This window comes from Hakea prostrata, chromosome 3 (assembly GCF_041222555.1).
Source record: "Hakea prostrata isolate BN-2017 chromosome 3, UWA_Hpros_2, whole genome shotgun sequence".
Lineage (NCBI taxonomy): Eukaryota > Viridiplantae > Streptophyta > Magnoliopsida > Proteales > Proteaceae > Hakea > Hakea prostrata.
The window spans coordinates 55,029,026-55,035,815 of record NC_142602.1 but is presented as its reverse complement, the minus strand read 5'-3'; the positions used below and the strand labels follow the sequence as shown (position 1 = coordinate 55,035,815).

General features: G+C 41.3%; 1 pseudogene; it reads right to left on the bottom strand.

The window, feature by feature from the left end:
• Positions 1-241: 241 nt before the first annotated feature.
• Positions 242-6,399, bottom strand: LOC149022534 (secreted RxLR effector protein 161 pseudogene; annotated as a pseudogene).
• Between the last annotated feature and the right edge of the window lie 391 nt (positions 6,400-6,790).

Below are 6,790 nucleotides of genomic sequence, written 5' to 3'. Positions count from 1 at the left end.
GGATCGGGTGGTACCATCTTGTTGAAGCGTATTCTAGAGACACAAAGGAAGATGAGAATTTTATTATATCACAACATGAATCGTGTAGCTTAAGGAACAGGTATTTATGCTTATCTAATATGCTAAAGAGTCCAGCTATTATATGTAACTGCTACGAAGCAGTTGTAACCAAATATCCTAAGAGTGCAGCTGTCATGTGTTAACCTCTACGTGGCAGTTGTAACCTCCTTAACACTCCCCCTCAAGTAAGATGAGTAAGGACCATAAGCTTGTCCCAAAGAAAGAGGAACCGAGCCCGAGGTAAGCCTTTAGTTAGAAGATCTGCCAATTGATCAACTGTAGAGACATAGCGAACCATAAATTGACGAGAAGCAACCAAGTCCTGTACAAAGTGAAAGTCAATCTCAACATGCTTAGTACGAGCATGAAATATCGGATTTATGGTCATATAAGTAGCACCGATATTATCACTGTGAAATCCCCCGGATTTCTACCCCTTTAACCCGTGGTTTTAAGACCGAGAACCTAGGCCGTGATTCGGCGACAATTGTAAACCATTTAAGTTGAGCCCAAAGGATTGAAAAGTGAACCAATGTTGGTGGATGACCCTTGTAATGACTCAAAAACTCTCCTAGAGTTTAAGTGAAGAGAGAAGATTAGTCTCAATAGTGTAAAAAGGGTAATTTTGGAATATTTGTAGATTAGTGATGGAGAATCCGATTGATGCAAATAAGGTATCAAATTGAAGATCGTCGAAAGACCTTTTCAAAGAGCCAAAAACCATCAAAATCAGAGTTCGTTTGGGGGTCCAACCATGGACTAGAAGTTTGGGCCATTTGGGTGAACCAACCCCTCACCCTATTTTCTGTTTAGGGGCAAAATTGGAAATTCGGATTTTTAAACCCTATTTATGTTTTATCTCATCCGTAAACGCATTTTTGGAGGCTAGAAAGAGGCGGAGGCTTTGGAGAAAAGGAGAAACAAAAGAGAGGAGCGATTTCCATTCTTCTGAAGGTGTCTGTGATCGGAATCTTCGCAAAATCACTACGAAATGTTAGTTTTCTTTAATCCTTCTCTTACTCACAATTTTGTGAGTATTTTCTCTCCTTTACTTTTATGGAATCTTGAAAGGGAAGGTTGTTAGGTATCTTGGATGCTTTCCTTTATTATATTAATGTCCCTTCCTAGTTTGTGGGAGTAATATCTTTTCTCTTCTATTGAGGGATCTATGAAAGGGAATAATGATAGGTACCCTAGATGCTTATCTTTTATTATATTAATGTTTCCCTTGAGTTTGGGAGTAATGGTTTATCCCCTTGCAAAAGATTTTAGAATTTGACTCTCTAGTTCACCCACAGGTGATTTATGAGAGTCAAATTTGGGGCTTTTTGAGATTGGTCAAATTTAATAAAATTGAAGGTACCCGTAGGATCCTTTTGTTTCCAATTAGATTTTCCCAAAGTTTTGCTTCATTATAAACTTCGAGTTGGTGGCAAATTAGTGACCATTCACTAGTGAGGTTGAGAACTACCCTTTTTAACCTAGTTTTCATATTTGGGTTTTCGTGGGAAGATTTTAGGATATCCTTTGAAACCCAAATTGGCTCTAATTTGTATTAATTATTTCTTTTGCATAAATTGGTTAATATATCTTTAATCGCTAATTTGTGGGAGTGGATTCTTGGATTTGGAGGAAGAACAAAGTAAAAGGTGAGGAATATACTTAACTTTATATTACATATGTAATGATGTTAGTTACTTTTCATTATTGATATCTTGTATTGCTTTAGTATTATCTTGTGGTTATTTTATGTCTTTTGTTAAATATGAATTGCTATAATTTATGTTTATTATTACTTCTGATGTTGCTCCTTGCTTTGAAATCTATTATTGTTGTTATGAAATGGAATGTGATTGTATGAGAGGAGAAATATTATTATTTCTTCTACCTTGTATTTTCTACTAGGGTTGTGGGTTCACCCATTGCCCTAGTGACATTATATGATTGCTTATATTGTGGTTGGGAATGGGGAATGCCCTTTTGGCATTTCTGCCATAGGATACCAGAGGAGGCGGTATGGGACGCATTCCTATGGTGTCCTTGGCTCTTTCCCAATTACTGATTTACATATTTAGGGCATGTCTAGAAGTGTTTGGTTAGGTGACCTCATGAGTACTACTACCCTTTCGGCAGGGGTATTGAAGCCGGTTAACCCGTGATGTTAGTGGCTGGGTCTTGTGTGTCAAGCAAGCCCACTGTCATCATGAGATGGTAGGGTTGCATATAATAGACAAGGGCTCATGGGCACTCAAGACCGGTGAAATGACCCGTGAGAGGACATGGAGAGCATCATGTCCATTATATGTGGATGACCATAGGGTTAGGGGTCAACGTAGTCCGAGTTGGTTGGTGCCATAGGATACGTTGACTCTAGGTGGGAAAGTATCGAACCAACAGGGCACTAGGCATGAGGGGAGATATTGGATACTGAACCGAGTTGGTTGGTGCCATAGGAGAAGTATCTATACCACATGTAGTACGAGACCGTATGACTTTACATTGGCCTAGGATTATCCTTGACACGCGCCAGATCTTATACCAATGGTGATGTGAGAGAGTGGTGACCTAATCCCCAACCATGGCTTGACAGGACTTTACACAACAACCGCGGAGAACCCAACAGACGTGCATCAGAGCCGTGAGGGAAGAGTGATGAGACCGCCCAAAGAAGACTGGTGTATGACTTAATGCGTGTCTACCATAGAGACTTCATGATAGAGTTAGGAGCATAATCATTCACATATCATATCATTGTCATTAATTACATTATTGATATTCATGTTATATGTGTGGTGTGTAATCTTGAGAATGAATATGTGATATGATGTTGAGTTGACCTCACTGAGTTCTTTTGAACTCATTCCTTTTATATGTTTTTTTTCTATTAGATTATATTGCAGGTTATGAGGACTTATTCCAAATGGAGGATTCGTTGCTAGTATATCTTCTTGAAGGAGTGACCGAAGAAGAAGTGGACGCACATGGAGCTTCATGCCAGTATCAAGACTATTCTTTTGGGTGGGATTCCATTAGAGAACTAGTGTCACACCCCACCCGTCGGTCTCGGTTACCCGCCCGACAACCCGTGGGTGCGATCCGTCACAAGATCCAAGGTTTTAGTCTATCAACAATATTTAAGACAATTATAGATAATCAAGAGCAAAGAATATTCACTAACTGAATTAAATGAATTACAGGAGCCCAAAATGCTCCAATATCAAAGGAAAGAAATAAAGAATAAAGGATAAAACAAAAATGAGGGCAGCGGAATAATTCAAAAGTATTTATATCAGTTTCTTTCCAGTTTGTTTCTCTAAGTCAATGAACTTAGACTCCAGTTTAATAAGGTGAGGGGTTCTCCAATTCTTCTCCGCCTCGGTGGAACCGCCTAACCACCTCGCCTCGACCATCAACCGGTGCGATAAGCGCACTCCATGCACCCGCAGGAACCCCGCACATGCTATTTCCATCTCCCCCGGCGGTGCCACACTTCTTCAAACGGGATGGTTCCTTCATAGGGAACCAGCCCATCATCCAAAAATGCCATGATACAACATACAAGAATGAATGGCAAAACATGAAGATGCAGATTCTAACAGCAAGCCAAGAGACATGGGCAGCCAAGCAAACAGCTAAGATAAACACCAGCCCTCCTCTCGGGTAAGTCTCATCACTCGATCCGGCAAGACGGTTACCTCGCAGGGATCCGGGGAAAAAGGGAAAGTCCACACCGGCTCACAAACCATGGTTAGGGGTTAAGTCCACACTCTCTCACCACGACCATTGGTAATGAGTACGGCGCATGTCCGGGTTTCTAATCCAATGCAAGGTCATAATGGTTACATGTCTACATGAAGTCCAGATACATCCCCTATGGCACCAACCAACTCGGTTCAGTATCCTTCGCAACCTAGGAGTAAGAATCCTCACGGACCGGCTACCTCGTTGGACTCTACTCCTTAACCCTATGGTCATCCACATATTATTGGGGCGGATGCCTCATGGTCCGGTCCTTGGACATCCATGAGCCTAACCCTAACATATGCAACCCTACCATTTATATGACTAACAGGGACCACCAAGTCACATCACCGTCATCACGGGTTACTCGGTTTCAATTCCCCTACCGAAAGGGTAGTAGCATGTGGGGTACCTAGCCATGCAATCTAGACTCATCCTAACAATGTCATCAATTAATCATGATAGTCTGAAGGTATCGCAGGCATGTGTCCCATTCCACGACCTTCGATATCATCGCCAAGATATCCCAAAAGGAACACCCCAACTATCATAACCATATACCAATTACCATAATCATATAACATTCACAATTCACCAGGTAATTATGAAATCAAAGCAAACAAGCAGTAGAATATTAGAAATAAATACAACTACAACAGATATAATAATAGAAATCAAGACTAACAACTATCGATTAACACGTTCAAGTATATGTAGATAGATAAGATAGACTGTCCTTACTTGCATATAACCGAAACGCCAGAAAATGGAATCCAAGTAACTATTCGTAGACTTTTCTTTTAAACGGGAATCACCTAAACACGGGGTTATTAGAATATATAAGTCACATAAATCAATTTGAATCGGAACCGAAATCCAATTGGTCACATGTTTACCAGCCCGCTCGCTAGGTTAGCGACCGCCACTAGTGACCGCCCCAAAACGGTGAGTTTCAATCCGAAACTCGGGCTTCGATTACTAGATTTCAATCCGGTTTTCGAGTAATCTCATCCTAAGTCTCGAATTAAACACTCCCTAAGCCAAAAGGGTAAGAGAAAATGATCCACTATCATCAATAGATTACCCCTAACCCTCTCCTTGATTGGATTTACCATCTCACGGAAGTTGGGTTCCGTTCACGGTTATTCCATCTCAAGTAGATTAAAAAAGAGGGTAAAAGTATCCAAGGGGTAATCACGAGACGAGGGAAAAGGGTAAACCAAACTAATGGAGAAAAGAGAGTAGAGAACGAAGGGTTAGTTCAATACCTCACACCGGAAAGCCGAGAAGAAGAGAACGATCTTCCAAGCCGTCGCTCAGGAGACTCTTTCGGACTTCCCCGCAGCCGTCTAAACTCCCAAATAAGCAACCACGAATAAAGTAATCGTTAATGAGACGGAGGTTGCCTTTTATAGAAGTCCGGGGGCAAAATAGGGCAAAATCCCCGAAAGCAGACCGGGTGGTCGCTTGGGCCGCGCTAGGTTAAGCGACCGCCACTAGTAACCGCCCCCATGTAATTTGCCATACAAGGGTGCTTTTACTAGGGGCTGATACCCAAGGCCAACCTTGCCCTAAATAAGAGATGGGGGAGATCTTACCTTCATTCCGGACATTCGAACAACACCGACTTCCGAATTCCAACCCGCCAAGGCAGGCTCTTCAGATAAAGGATTAATATCCATGGGTCCTGGGTATGGATCATGGGCTTCAATCCGGATACTCCACAAGTTCACCCGACTAGACCTTCGGGTTCTCGGACCTAGAATACGGATCTCGGGTTAGAAATACGGGGGGTAATACAACTAGTCTAGTTTAGTTTTCCGCTGCGTTGAAAATTATTCTCTTTCCTTTTTAAAACTCTGATGTTATACTTTTATTTTGAAGTAATGGATGATTGTAACCATTATTTCGATTTTGATAATTTATTACTTGAACTTGATTTATTCTTGTCCATTTAATTTTGCTATATCATGTTTTGTATGGATTTGTCACTGAACCTAGATCTTGCGGTGTATCACCCCCATGGGTATTTGGGTATGACCGGATCCGGCTGGGTGGGGTGTGACAATCACACCATATTTGAGGAGCAGAGGGAAGAAAAACATGCAACTCCCGTAGTAGTGAACGAATCCATACTAACTCAGTGGCAACTGAAGCAATAGCTCGATACTCAGACTCTATAGAGGAGCGAGAGACAATACGTTGTTTACGAGAACTCCATGAAATAAGATGATTGCCAAAAAAGACACTAAAACCAGTAGTGGAACGCCTGTCATCCTGATAGCCAGCCCAATCAACATCAGAGTAAGCTGAGAGGGAGATAGATGAGGTACGAGGAAAGTAAAGGCCAAAAGTAGAAGTGCTGTTAAGATACCGAAGAATGCGCTTGACAGCACCCCAATGAACATCACTAGGAGCATGCATAAACTGAGCAACTCGATTGATAGCAAACCCAATATCTGGACGTGTGTTAGCAAGATATTGTAAAGAACCAACCACCTGTCTATACTCAGTCCCATCAGAGAGAGAAGTACCATCTTGGAGAGACAAAGAATTCCCTGATGCAATTGGCGTAGCAACCGATTTTGCATCCAACATCTTAGTTTGACGAAGTAAATCACTAATATACTTCTTTTGTGACAAAAACAAACCTTCAAATGTTCACGAAACCTCTAATCCCAAAATATAATGAAGATCACCAAGATCCTTGATGGTAAAAACAGTGGAGAGTGCTTTGATAAGGGAACTAATAGCCGAGAGAGTATTGCCAGTGACAATGATGTCATCAACATATATGAGAAAATATATGACAATCCCACTAGAGTGATAACAAAACAAAGAGGTATCTGTCTTTGATCCAACAAACCCTTGTGAGAGAAGAAATGTAGTCAACTTCATAAACCATGCCCTAGGTGCTTGTTTTAATCCATAAAGAGATTTCTTTAAATGACACACATGAGAAGATTGATTTGGATCCACAAAACCCGAA